The 14433-nt window shown below is 46.9% G+C and overlaps 1 long non-coding RNA gene across 1 annotated transcript in view; it reads right to left on the minus strand.

Moving 5' to 3' along the window:
• Positions 1-3320: 3320 nt before the first annotated feature.
• Positions 3321-14433, minus strand: part of LOC130684135 (uncharacterized) — a 118187-nt gene continuing 107074 nt past the window's right edge. Inside the window, exons 2-3 of the long non-coding RNA XR_008998292.1 lie at positions 6929-7016; positions 3321-6398 (exon numbers count right to left, since the gene is read on the minus strand). This is a non-coding gene — a long non-coding RNA (uncharacterized LOC130684135). The remainder of the gene's footprint in view (positions 6399-6928; positions 7017-14433) is intronic.

Here is a 14433-nt window from a genome sequence, read left to right on the forward strand (position 1 = left end):
TCCCTCGCGCAAGGATGTCTCCTCTCCTCTCTTGCCAGCTCGCCACCTCCCAAGTGTGTGAACATGAAAACAATACGAGTAAAGCCCGTCGCGGGGAGCTAGGACCCGCCGGGAGCCCAGTGTGCGGGAGACTGGGGTCAGGAGGTGCCCGTCACGGGCAGAGAGGCTCCAGGCATCCTCACCGCGGTCCCTTGGGGCAGCTCCGACTGGCCGGCCCGGCGGTACTCACCCTCGACGCTCGCCCCAGAATTCCTCGACAGGGCCGGGGACAATGCGGGATTGCCGGGCTCTTATGGGATGCGGGAGCCAAGGCGATCGCGGCGGTGCAGAGCTGCGCGCCCGACGGCGGCGGCGCTACTCGGCGCCGCTGCGCTCAGGGCCGCTTGCCGTCTGCCAATGGGAGCTGTCAGGACGCCTGGGCTGGCGGCCCCGGAGGCGGGGCCGCGGGCGCCCGTGGGAAACCGAGCTCCGATTGGGCCGCCTGACAATCGCTCCGCCTCCAGCCGGCCAATCGAAAACGGCGGATACAGAAGCGGGGCGTTCGGAGTTGGGCTGAAGCGCGACTACGGGAGCACGCTGGGTTCCCAGGGTGCATCCCCGCCTGGGGAGCGCGGCTGGAGGGAGCGCGGACCCCGTGCACTCCCGGGCTGCCTTCCCGCAAAGCTCCGGTGGCGCGGCCTGCGGAGAACGGGGAAGGCAGCAGAGGCGCGGCGTACGAGTAACGGCCAGGGAGCCCCTAACAAAGCAGCTTTGGGAGGGCCGAGCGGCCTCCGCCTCCTCCCGCAATAGGTTTGCGAAGCTGCCTGTCACCCTGCAAAGGTGGAGGTGGCCAATGACGCACAGAGAAGCAGCTCGAGTTGGCGCGCGCGCGCGACTCGGCATCAGTGGGATTGGTCAGAGGTAAAGGATTTTCCTGCCACCTAAGGCAGAGAGGAAAGGGGAACGGAACGGGGGAGGGGAAGAGCCAAAAAACGTTGTACCTACGACACGTGGACAGCCGGGGGGAGGCGTGTGCCTGGCTCTAGCCGGAGACAGGAACTTTTTCACTAGAGAAAGAAACCCGAACGTCATCCCTCCCTGCGGATGCAGGGCGATGTTAGAGCCAACCAGACTCCAGGTAGAGCTCGGTGTCCCGACCGGATCCTGGGGAGTCCAGGACTCGCCGGGGTGACTCACCTTGCCCGGCGAGTGAACTTGAAATTAGAGCGTGGGGCTCGGGCCTCATTGTCACCTACCGGGCACAGTACGTGTTTCGGGCAAGGTCCACGCACACCCCCTGGTTTCTTCTGTAAAATCCGGAAACGATGTTTGCCGTTTACCTTTCGTAGGGTACTGAGGGGACATGGAAACTGGGCGCTAACAGTAGGAACTGCCGAAAGCTCTTGCTCTCCCCCGGGTCAGTGTTTCCGCCTCACCTGAGGAGCTTTGGACTTCATTAAGAACAAAGGATGGGGTGAATATAATGTACAACCTGATTCGGGGTTCACGTTCGCCCCGAGGTGGTGGGAAAGCTTCTGCTCCCAGGGTTTTTTAGTGGAAAACAAAAGGAACCGCAGAAGGAATTGCCTGTCACGTAATAAGTAAACTGGAAAACTGAAAGTCATCCTCCGCTTCTCCTCCTCTTCCTCCCGTCTATATTTGCCTACCTCCCAAGTCCTTGCCCTCCTCCCGATCCCCCCTCACCTGACCACCCCATCAACGGCCTCAGGTCTTGCCTCCTGAAATCTGTTCTCCACTTTGCAGAATCATCCTTCTAAACAGAAAAAAAATCTCATATTGCCCGCTCACTTCTGGGTCTCTTCCCTTTGCCCAGAACATCCCACCCGCCTCCTTACTTTACCTTTGCTTGACTCATACCTACGCATTCTTAGGAACCCAGCTTCTCAGGCAATGCATGCGTGCAGGAGGTATTTGCTGAACTCCCAACTATGCGGTCAGTCACAGCCTCCTAGACACTGGGAAGTTCCTGTATCCTGTCAAGATTAGATAGCCACGTCCCTGACCCCCAGTGCTCCCAGGTCCCTTGTATCACAGCAGGCTGAAATTGCCAGTTAATTATGTCCTTCCCAAAGAGCATACCTGTTCCCTTCAGTACAGAATCTTAATCTTGTTCTCTGCTATATCCCAGTCCCAGGCACAGTATTTAGCACATTTGGGGCACTCAAAAAATTTAATCAGTGAATTATGGAGCAGCTATAATTAGAGGTAAGAACTTTGAAAAGTTGAAGTGCTTCTAAAACATCAGTTTGAGAAGAATGATTAGGATAGTAGATCTCAGAGTGATAGGTCCACCAGGTCCATGATAGGTGTTAAGGGAGGTTTTTGAGTAAAGTTTGATTTTCCAAAAGACACCCTTTCAAAAAACTACCTTCATCTCAACCAATACCTTGCCCAAGCTTCTCAGTGGAGAATCATACCTTTTGTGAAGCTTTTCATCCAGGAGAAAGTAATTATTTAACCTGTTACAAGCCACCATCTTGGAAGAGATACACACACACACACACACACACACATATGAAAATGAGTAGAGGGCTTTTCCCCAAGGATGTTCAGAGTGCATTTGGCAATGCTCTAGAGCCAGGCTGCCTAGTTTCAAATCATAGCCCTATCATTTTCTAGCTTGTAACCAAGTTACTTCAGACCTTTGTACTTCAATTTCCCCATCTGTGTAATTGACATGGTAACTGCCCACCACAAAGGGTTGGTGTGAACATAAAGGAGTTAATATTAGTAATGTGTTTAGAAGAGTGCCTCGTATATAGTATCAAATAATGTTTATTAAATAAGCATCTTCTGTGTGGAGACACATGGTGGGACCTGCTGTGTCCTCTATGTTCATGGCAAGTTACTAAAGGCTTTTCTGCAAGTGAGCAGTGGGATCTGTCTCCTCTGCCTCACTCCCAGTGATGGCATCACGGCCCTCCTGTTGAGGAGGTAACATTTTTGCAAAGTGAGCTTCCCATGGTGAATCCTCATAGTGGCCATGTGAATGAATGCCTTCACCGTGGCTCTTTCTGCTCCTCATCAAACTGAAAACCAGTTAAGAGACAGATCCTGGAGTTAGACGGGCTGGCTTGAATCCCAGCTCCACTTTCCAGCTCTGGAGCCTTGAGCAGGCTACTCCATCTTCTGTAACCCTCACTTTCTCATTCCGCGAAATAAGAGTAAAACCACCTATGCCATGAGGGTATTAAATAAAAAGAGGCCATGCACTGCATATCGTATGCAGTCATAAAAATTAGCTCTTAAGTTTAGCTCAGCTACCTCAACTCTCTGAACCACCGTTTCCTCATCTTTACAATGTGGTAATAGCATTTCGTTTAGTGGCTGAAAAACGTAACTGAGACAGTGTAAGAGAAATGCTTTAGCCCTGCACATAAAGGGGATATGGATAAGTAGGAAAGCACCCTTTGGGCTCTTCCCAGCATTCACCCTTGCCCTGAGCTCCATCTACATCGACACATCAGGACTTTGCCTCTCAGAATCTCTCAGGGCTGAGCAAGGGGGCCTCTGGTCCCACAGTCATGGTGCTACCACGAAGGTTAAGGGAATTGAGCTGATTCGGCCTTTGGGAAACATTATGTGACCTCAAAAACCTGAAATGCTCCTGCTGTTTCTTATCTGCTCCATGCAGGGGCTTGCTGCTTCACATCATGGCAGAGAGAACAAGGCATTTTTTATTAAAACACAGACAAATGCCATCTGGCAGAATATTCTGGTGTCCCATCTCCTGAGGGCACTCTTGACATCTGAAGAGAAGATAGCATTGGCATTCAAGAAAAAAAAGGAGCGATCAAAGGCAGCATGAAGCGTTCAGAACAGGAGAACCAGCAGAAATTACATTTCTAGTACATGACCTTAACTCCAACTACCATGCACCATTTTCTTCCTCCCTAGTATCGAAAGCCTCATAAAATAACAGTCACAGCTCAGTCACAACAAATGACCCTCCCTCCTAAGGCTGCAGCACAGATGTGAGCCCACACAGTCCCCTCCAGGCAGCCCAAAGTCCCTTCTGCTCGTGACCTGGTCTTCCATTCCAAGAGATGCTCCCTGGGGGATCTGTTCAGGTCACTGCCATAACCTGGTGTTTAGAACAGAGCCTGGTACATAGTAAGCACTCAGTAAGTATTTATGGAATGAATGAAGTTTAGCCTTTTACATTCCCTACCACAAGGAGTTTGGCACTTACTTTATTGTTGTCATTTATTTGTGCATGCCTTCTTAAGAAAAAATGGGAGGCAGCTTATGAAAATGTATCTCCAGCAGGGTTTCACTCATAGTAGAGTCAGCAGTAATACAGTTTTGTCTCCAACTAAATTCAAGCCCCCTGAGGGTATGCTTTACTCCCCTGGAGCTCACACATATACGTAATCAATAAATATTTGCTACAAGAGCACTTACTGATTAAGTTATAATTACTTGGAACCCACTAGGAGAGAGAGAAGAATTTGGTTTTCCAGAGTATCTGATGATGAGTTTACTCTAATTCACTTCAATGTCTTGCCAAGACCCCCACACTCCATTAATGCCCCCAGGGACTAGTAGACACTCCCCTTTAGACAGGGCTAAAATCTATAATCAGAAAATTCTAGTTAATCCTATCTTACTGGCAAGGAGCACTTTCTTTTTTTTACCTTTCTGAGCTTTTCTCTAACCAGCTGGCCAGGTCATGAATACCAAGGCCCTAACAGTAGGTTCAGAAAAGGTGGAATCCACACCTTCTGGATAAGGTAGGCCATTTCCAGGATGGTTTTCTTCTGAGGTGTACTCCTCTAGAGCTTTGCTATCTACTCTGAGAAACAGGTGGCAGATGCCTTTAAAACTAGACCCGGCCTGGGTGTTTCCAAAAGCCTTTCCCCCCCCCCTTGGCCTTTCTCCCTTTGGTCTGCAGCATCCCACGCCCCCACCCGCAGAGCAGACAGACTTAAGTAGATAGGACCCTTACTCTAGCCACTGCTGCAAAGGCATTTAAGTGACACAAACAGGTTTAATTTATACATATCTAGAATGACAAATATAATGGATGATGAATACATTATTTCATTGAAAAGTGATATGGTTTTTAAAATTACCTTGTGGGAAGGAAGGAAGTGAGGGAGGGAAAAGAACAAAAGAAAGAAAGAGAAAGGACAGGAGGAAGGAAGGGAGGGAGGGAGCAAAGAAGAAAATAAAGAGAGGCACAAATTAATTACCCTGGTCTACCCACAGGGACCTTGAATCTGCCTGGCTCCTGGGCCGACTCCCCCTAGCACCACCTTCGTGGATGTATGACCTGTAGTCCCGCAGGGTCCTACACTCAGAGGGGCCCCACATCTGGATCAGTGCTCTGCTCTTGCTGCCTTGAAAACCCTCTAATTTTTTAACAAAGAGCCCTACATTTTTATTTTGCTCTGGACCCACAAATTCTGTAGCCTGTCCTTCCCACACCCCTTCCACTCCAGGGCACATCATCCTTGGTCCTCCTTGACCCCCACTTTGTACCTTTCACACAGGGCATTCAGTAATATGTATTAAGGGGTTCAGTATAAATGTTAAGTATCCTTTATATGACAGAATTGGTGGGGCAAAGCCCCACTGTTCTATAGAGAGATGCACTTGAGAGCTTGGAGACCCAGGGCTCTCCAACAGTCAGCTCACCAGGCAACACACCCGGGTCTTCTTGCTAGAAAGTTCCAAGAAAGCTAAGAGCAACCCGGAGATCATGAAGACCCCAAGGGAGGATATACTGTCTCCTCCTGTGATGGCTCCTTTTACGAGTCCACTTGGCTGGGCCACAGAGTGCCCAGACATTTATCAAACATTACTCTGGGTGTGTCTGCGAGGGTGTTTTGGATGAGATTAACATTTGAATCAGTAGACTGAGTAAAACACATTGCTCTTCCTAATGTGGGTGGGCCTCATCCAATCAGTTGAATGCTTGAATAGAACCAAAAACTTCTATGAGAGTTTTTTCCTGACTTTAGACTCAAACTGAAATGTCAGTTCTTCCTGGGTCTGAGTCTGTTGGCCTTCAGACTAAAATATATACCATCAGCTCTTGGGTCTCCAGCTTGCTGATGACAGATCTTGGGACTTGTCAGCCTCTATAATCAGGAGTCAATTCCTTATAATACATGATCTAGACATAAGCCTCCTATTGATTTGATTCCTTGGAGAACCCTGGCTAATACACCTTACAGTAGTATTCCCCGCAGTCGTCCCAACCAGTTAGTGATCCTCTGCTGCCTGGCTGCTCCACGTGTGGTCTGCTGATCTGCGGCAGTGTCACCTGGCATCAGAGGCACATGGTTCCAGGCTCCATCCCAGACACACTGCATTCGAATCTGTCTTAAAATCCTCAGGTGACTCGTCTGCACAGCAAGCTTGGGAGACATGTCAGCCCTCTTTGGAACCACCTGGGAGGAATGACAATATTAAAAACAGCTTCCTGGAAAAACACTTAGTTTCACCAAGGCTTTCTTCACTGGGAGAAAGGTGTTGGGAGTGGGGTAAAAGAGCGTCTGGAAAAGGACCTAAGACGCCAGGACACTTTCCCAGCCTGAGAAACATTCAGTTATGGAGAAAACAAGGAAGCCTCAATATCCAAATGAAGATGCCCAGTCAATACAAAGAAACTCAAGGTCTGAGAAGAAGGGCCAGACAAATCAGGCCACATCACCATCAGGGAACTTAGCACCTCTCTGTAATATGCTTGGGTGCATTTTATTTTCTGTTTTCACGGAAATGGCAGTTTGTGGAGAAACTCTCCCACTTGGCTGTGAACAGGCTTTGAGCAACAGCAACACTTCTGCAGAATTGGCAGGGACAGCACTGTGGAATATTTCAGAACCTTAAAGGCAAGGGGACAAACAAACAGCCAAAATATACATATATACCCTTCAAAATGTGTTTTAAGGGGAAAGAGCTGAGACTCAGAAACCCTTACCAGGAATGCATCCAGGGGTCTCCAAAAGAAAACCAATTTGATATATTTTTTTCTGCCTCTGCCTGTCCCAGTCTGATTATTCGTTGATCTACAAGGGAAAGAATAAAAGTGCTCTTAAAACCAGCTGTAACTACTGCATGGTGGTGAGTCTGGTGATTTACCAGATCTTAGCTTAATGGACTTTGCACACCACATACAGTGTCCCTGTTCCTGCCAGCCCAGGGCAGGGAGAGCAGGGCAGAGCTGCCTCCTTTTGCTCCTCCAGCACCTGGGCAGAACATGCCAGAGCACAAGCTTGAGCTCCACCTGCCTGCTACCATACATTTGTTTGTTCCCTGCTCTATGAAAGCGTCACCCTCCCCTCATCTAACAGAACGGTGAGGTCAAGGCTGGAATGTCACCACGCTGCTTCAGCAAAACGACCACCAGCCTTGGAAAAACTGCTGGTGCACTGCAGCCACAGAAGTCAACCTCTCTTCTTGGAATAAGGAGACAGCCCCATTTTCTCTTTGTCCACATGGAAATATTGCCCCTACACACACACACACATGTGCATGCACATGTACCATCTAAGGAAGCAGTAGCTAAAGGCAAAGAGGTTAGTGGTTAAAAGCAAAGACTCTGCACTAAACCAGGCCTTGCCTCTGTTCCTTCCCTGCTATGTAACGTTGCAGCAGTTACTTAACATTATGTGCTTAATTGTTCTATCAGTCACCTCATAGCAGAGTACTACAGAGTGGGCGGCTTGAACATTTAATTTAAAAGAAAGAAACTAATTTTCTTACAGTTCTGGAGACTAGAAGTTCAAGATCAAGTTGATTTCTGGTGAGGGCTCCTTTCGTGGCTTACAGACAGCTGCCATCTCTCTGTGACCTCACATGGCCTTTCCTCTGGGCACACACACAGATCTCTGGTGTCTCCTCCTCTTCTTATAAGGACACCAGCCCTATTGGATTAGGCCCCTACCCTTATGACTTCATTTAACCTTAATTACCTCCTAAGTGCCCTGCACCCACACACCTCACATCAGAGGGGTTAGGGCGTCAGCCTATGACCTGGGGTCGGGCAGCACGATCCAGTCCATCTCCTCTCTAAAATGGTATTTGTGCATCTCACTGGGATGTTAGGAGGACTGGAGGGATGGATACAGTAGAGAACTTAGAATAGGACTTGGCCCGTGTTAGAGACACTCTGCATCCCTGACTCATCTACGGAAAGCAAGACTCCTTTCTGAAAAGCTCGCTGGGCATCTCTCCCCAGGTACCCAAAGAGCCTCAGGAACTTACCGTGTCCATCATCTCATCAGATCTACTCTACCACCTTCCCCAAACAACAAACAAACCCTACCAGCCTTCTCTTTGTTTCCCAGGGAACTTCCTGGCCTTGTCATCTGGAGGGACAGAGCTTGGGCTGGGAAAGGGGATGCAGCTTGGATTTCCGTGTGTGGCAGCGACCAGACTGTGGTGTGGACTGCTCTTAAATCAGAATGGTGGTGTCTTTGAGGGGGTGTTACAGCTGCCTCTTTAAGGACTGGATTAGTTTGCTGAGGCTGCCGTCACAAAGCACCACAAACTGGCAGTTTAAACAACAAACTTATTTTCTCACAGTTCTGGAGGCTGACGTCCAAGGTCAAGGTGTCAGCAGGCCTGGTTTCCTGGAGGCCTCGCTCCTTGGCCAGTAGGTGGCCACCTTCTCACTGGTCTTCATGTGGCCTTTCCTCTGCCCAAGCTCCCCTGGTGTCTCCCTCTCTGTCCTAGCCTCTTCTTCTAAGGACAACCAGTCATATTCTATTAGGGTCCACACTAAGGACCCCACTTTAATATAATCACCTCTTTGAAGGCCCTATCACCGTGCATATTCACAGCTTGAGGTACTGGGGGTTAGGACTTCAACACAGAAATTCCAAGGCCCTGGGTGAGGGACACAATTCACCCCATAACAAGCGACATTGCCCTACCATGTCTTCTACACTGTAAAAACTAAACACAACGGCTGAGCATTTGGAATCAGCATTAAGAGACCCTTTCCCCATGGTGTTTGGGTCAGTTTTCTTAGCTGAGTAGCTGTTTGTTGAGTTGAATTGAATTCTTTGGTTAGTTAGCAAAGGGTCACTGAAAAAGTGTCCTCTCTCCTCAGAAGCGTTTCTTCTCTTCCTTTTGAAAAGAAGGAAAAAAATGCATTTTGAGATTTTTCTAAGTATTTCTTTTAAAGCCTGTGAGTGAAGAAAAATAATGGCCATGGAGCTCTAGTATCAAAAAGAGAGGAGCCCCAGGGAGTATGTAGGGAGCACTGTGCCCAGGGATGGAGGCAGAGATGGCCTCGGCTCGGGAAAGGAGACCTTTCTCACAGGGGTCTGCATATTCTACATTATTCCGTGTCTGGGACTCAGCTCCCATCTATAGGTGCCTTTCAATAGCTGCTTTATTTCCTCCTTTTAGCTTTTAACTTTTTTTCTTTTTTTCCTCCTTAAACAGTGTTGCATTTATCATCTCAAAACTTGTGGTATGTAAGAGGCAACCTGCCAGGCCCTTGGAGTCCCTGCTATTGCAAATGCTTTTCTTTGATTGGTCAAACTCCAGTTTCCTAACACATCCACTGGTAAGAGAAACATTGCACACTGCAGGCCAGGCATTTTCCCCACGCATTTACTCATCACTCCTTTCTTTGGCCAGCCCATTCTGTTCCCCCATTCACCACCCCACTATTATTTCTTTGGCCAGCCCATTCTGTTCCCCCATTCTCCACCCCAGGATCATTCCTGATTAGCAATAAAGAGCTTAGCATTATTGTAAGTTATTTTCAATAGCCAGCTAATAAAGAACAGAGTAATCCCTCCTGCTAAGAAAAAAGCATCTTAAAGAGTAAACGTGTACAGAACAGGACTAACCAGTGCTTCAAAGAAGTGAGTCACATGGAATGAAGTATGTGAGCAAGGAACAGTCCTCTGATAAATCTTTCAAAAACCGAGAGTTTGTCTCATAGTGAATTTTCTTTCTGCTTGACCGACCCATGACATTAGTCTCCGATTGTTACTATAACAACTTACCACGAACTTAGTGAAACAACACAACTTTACTGTCTTATAGTCTGAAGGTCAGAAGTCTGAAATGGGTCTCAATGGGCTTAAATCGGGGTGTTGGCAGGACCGTATCCCTTTCTGGAGGCTCTCAGTGGAGAATCTGTTTTCTTCCCTTTTACAGCTCCCAGAGGCCGCCCACTTTCTTTGGTCCGTGGATTCCTTCCATCATCAAAGCCAGCAATGGCCACCATTCCCACAGTGTATCACTCCCACAGACTCTGTTCTGCCTCCTGCTTCAGCGTCAAAGGACTCCTGTCATTAGATTGTGTCCACCTGGATAGTCTTCCCATTTCCAAATCAGTTCATTGGCAACTTTAGTTCCTACTCGCTGTTAACATACATATTTACACATACTAGGAATTAGAACATAGATGTCTTTGGGGGCCATTATTCTTCCTACCATAACGGCTTTGTGGCAAATAGTGAATAAAAATAAGGTGTATTTCAAGAGTGGTGTGTGTGTGTGTGTGGTTGATTTATCTGTCTAGTTATTTATCTATTTAGAATTAGATTTTCTTTTTCCCTATTACTTTTAAAACTCACCCTCACCAAGTAACAGGCCAGACTTCTGAAATAATTGCCCAGTGCTGTAACCCTTCCTGAAAAGAGACAGAGTTTAGCAAGTATCATGATTCCAAGATGTCCCCACCCCAAAACTCTGAATCCTTTAAGAATAGTATCTTCTTAGGCCTTAATTAGAATCAAATAATCTGGACACATGTAACATAATCGAAAGAGTATATACCATTTCTTTCCTCCTCTTGCTAAATGCACTTCCCTCTTTTTCCCCAAAAATATCATCCTTTCCAAGAAACCTGCCTACCAGTTCTAATTGTTGGCTCAGAATAAGGGCTCCCTATTCAAGAAACAATGTAATATATTTGTTCATGGCTAATTCTTCTCAGCCACGGATAGATTATATTTGCTTTACACCTGACTTAGCTTGGCTCTCACCAGTCCTTCCTATTGACAAGTCAAACAGCATCTTTAAAACTCGGTACAATTTCTGTTATGACTTGGAGAGGACAGAGGACTGGAAAGAGATGGCTTGTTTTGTTGTAGGAGATTCTGCAAAGGTCAGGGATTGATTTTGAAGTCACTAAGTAGAAAAACAGCAAATATTTCTTGTTCTGATCAGGAAGACACCAGAAAATTCTGGTTATGCAGTTTTAACATATTACAAATTTTGTTTTACATACATTCAGAATTCAATCTATTTTCCCTGAGTTTGGGTTCACAGTGCAGTAGAGATACTTTAAAGAAGAGGTAATGAGGAGGGGGGAGGAGGAAACTGCCTATAAATAGCAGCACCTGGGAAGGTATGTGGCCTCTGACATTCTGATCTCAGCTGACATCTTTCCTGCTTGAACTTGCAAATGGAATACAGGGAGGTAATCATTTTCTTTTCATTCTTATCTGCTTGGACCATCTCTCCTTTTACATCCACCTCACTATTATTACCACTAGTCATAGATGAATAGTCCTTCCAAAGATGGGCTATAAAATAAACGCTTCAAAGTAGGGTTGTTTAGATATAGAAGAGACCCGGCTGAGTAGCTTTGATTCCTGCAATCCTCAGGAAAACTGGCAAAAACAGCCACCACCCACAGCCATGTCTTTTCTCACTGGTCCTGGTTTATTTAAATCATTCCTATCAACTCTTGAGTTGACGCTGAGGACTGGGCTCTCTGGAATCCTGACATCCAACACAGGTAGTGACACTGGGTCCGGGTCTTGGCCCCCAGGCTTATGATGGGCTGGTGCAATGTTGGATCATCAGGGGCTCGTCGCAGGCTAGATACCTGATGGAAGAGGCAGTTGGTTTGTGCAACAGGGTTGCAGAAGACGCCTCTGCAGGTCTTGCACACATTCTTTGTGAGGCCATGTGTTTTTAATAGGTGTGTGTGAAAGGGGGCTTTTTTCAAATTACTTCTCTTGAAGAAAATCTTCCATTTGATGAGGAAAATGTTGCATTCAAAGACTGCTGCTATCTTAGGTTGGCCTGGCTCATTCAGATACACTTACTAGGGACAAAGAAAGGAGACGGAGAGAGGAGCCCAGTGTCTCAGGTTGTGTTCCAAGAGAGGCAGGATCTGAGTTGGAGATAAGCTGGGAGAGGGTGACCTTTGGATCAATAGCATGTGGGGAAAGGGAGAGCTGGATGGGACATGGGACAGAGGGTGACCTCAGCCAGCCCCATGGGGAGCTCCGTGCTGAGCTGGTCCTTTGGGACAAGAGGGCTTCATAGAGGGCCTGCTGCCCTGAGAAGGGGTGTGTCTTTGGGTGCAGCAACTTTCTTGAGTGCTGCAGATTTGGCCACTTTCAGTCTGAATCCCTTTAAGGCCAAAGTTGCTAGACATGTCACCAGCCCACCAGTGTGCCAAAGAACCCCAATAGGCCTCCAGTCCCTGTAAGCATCCACTTGGGTGACTGCTAGACTTTGAGTAATATTCAATTATTTGAACATGGCTTCTAAGTTAACTTTCTTGTTTTTAATGCCTATGTATCAGATAACCATTTATTAAACCCAAAATAAACAAATCTCTCAATCACATATACTTTGATATGTAGTGAAGATGAATTTGAAAATAAGCAGAAAGGAATCAAGTCTAATACAGCATAATCTGTCCAACCACTGAGCAATTGGTGTTGGTGGATATGAGTAATGCTTTCACTCTTAAAGAAACCAGCATCAGCGACATTTGTGACATGTTACTGTAATTGTGTTACTGTGACACTGTGACATGTGACAAGTGATTGCACATTTGTTATGGATCGAGGTCCTAACCTCAGCCAAGCAAAACAAATGCCATTTAAAAATAATCATCCTTTTTCTAAAGAACACTGTATCTGCAAATCAAAGCTAATATTCCAGGCAAGTGGCAAGTAGTTTCCATGCATTCTGTGGTGACTTGTGCTGAAAGGTAGCTTATTCCAAATCTCAGAGTTATTTTGTTGTGGGCACATGAACCACCACCAGTGCAAAGCCTTTAGCATTGTTTGTCTCCATCTGAGGAGGCTTACTGTTAAAATGTATGCCTAGTGGAAGATACTCTTGGTGGCCTTCATTCTTTCTTCACTAATGGAACACAGATTTTGCCCAAATGGAATGTGTCCAGCCCTGGCATATCCTCCGGAGATGGACCATGACTGAGCTAAGCATGGCAAAGAGTTCACATTCCATTTTGGTGGATATTTACCTTTCCAACTTCCCTTGCAGCTACACTGGCCAAGTATCCTGGTCTCTTTACTGACACTTTGGGAAATCTGTTGGGGTATTCTGAAAAAGGTGATTTGTTTCCTGATAAAAAGGAATAGGTGCAAGAAAAGAGTATGCTGGTGCCACTCTTCCCCTTTCTCCTGGAGCTGTGGCAACCACCTTGGAACCATAAGGTAACACACAAGTGAATGAAAAACCAGCCACTAAGGGTAAAATGACAAACAGAGTCTGGATCCTGGATGATAACTGATCACCTAAGCCATGCCTGGAAATGCCCACTTCCAGCCTTTCTGCTGAGATAGTTGTGTATTGTCTAAACTGATTTTAGTTAGATTTTTCTGTTGTGAGCAGCTAAGAACATTCCTAACTGATGGAGAATTTTGGAGAGCAAAATGCATTCCATAAAATAAGAAAGAATTTCCCCATAATTTAGAAAAGGCCTTGCATGTATTAACAATAATCTCTTCAAAAGAGCTGTCTGCTTGTTTGGAACTTTATTAAATGTGCCTTTTCAACCCAAATTCCATTTAGGACACACTTCCTAGTTTCTCTGAAGTATATACCAGTGTCTCAGGGCATAGTGTTTATCTAGGTAGCAAGCTAAGGACTTCTTCCACTCATTCTAGCTTAACTGTTGGACAGCGTACTGCTTCAGAACCCCTACAACATAGCAGAGCCGAAAGCACAGAGCACGGGCTGAAACTCACCATTCGTTGTTTCTGATCATCCATTTCTCCCTTCTATTCTGCTTCTTTCCATCCTTTCTCCACCTCCCCCACAAACCCCTCATCCATTTCCAGCACCCCCTAAACTTGCTTCTGGGAAGCCCACCAAGACCATCCTAGTCAAATCCAAGGGTTTTACTCAGTTTCCCTCCACAATGGTGCCTATATCCAAGGCTTACTGTGAGTTCCCAGAAGCCCAACCTCTTTTCGGCTCCTTCCCCACAGCCTTGCTCCCTTGGAGAACTAATCCAGGCTTACGGCTTGGGGCACCCCTCTTCATGACAAGTGCTGACAATGCAGTGTTCAGATCCCCGGGTCTGAGGCCATCCTTCACTCTGCAGCTGACGGGCCTTGCATGAGAGATTTAAGGCCTTCTCTTGTCTTCAACTAACTCATGATACAGCTGCTCTGCGTAGCCTTAAGAGCCATGTTTCGGGGGGCCTGCCCAGTGTGCATGCCCTCTTCTGAGCCCTGCACCCAC

This window comes from Manis pentadactyla, chromosome 1, assembly GCF_030020395.1.
Source record: "Manis pentadactyla isolate mManPen7 chromosome 1, mManPen7.hap1, whole genome shotgun sequence".
Lineage (NCBI taxonomy): Eukaryota > Metazoa > Chordata > Mammalia > Pholidota > Manidae > Manis > Manis pentadactyla.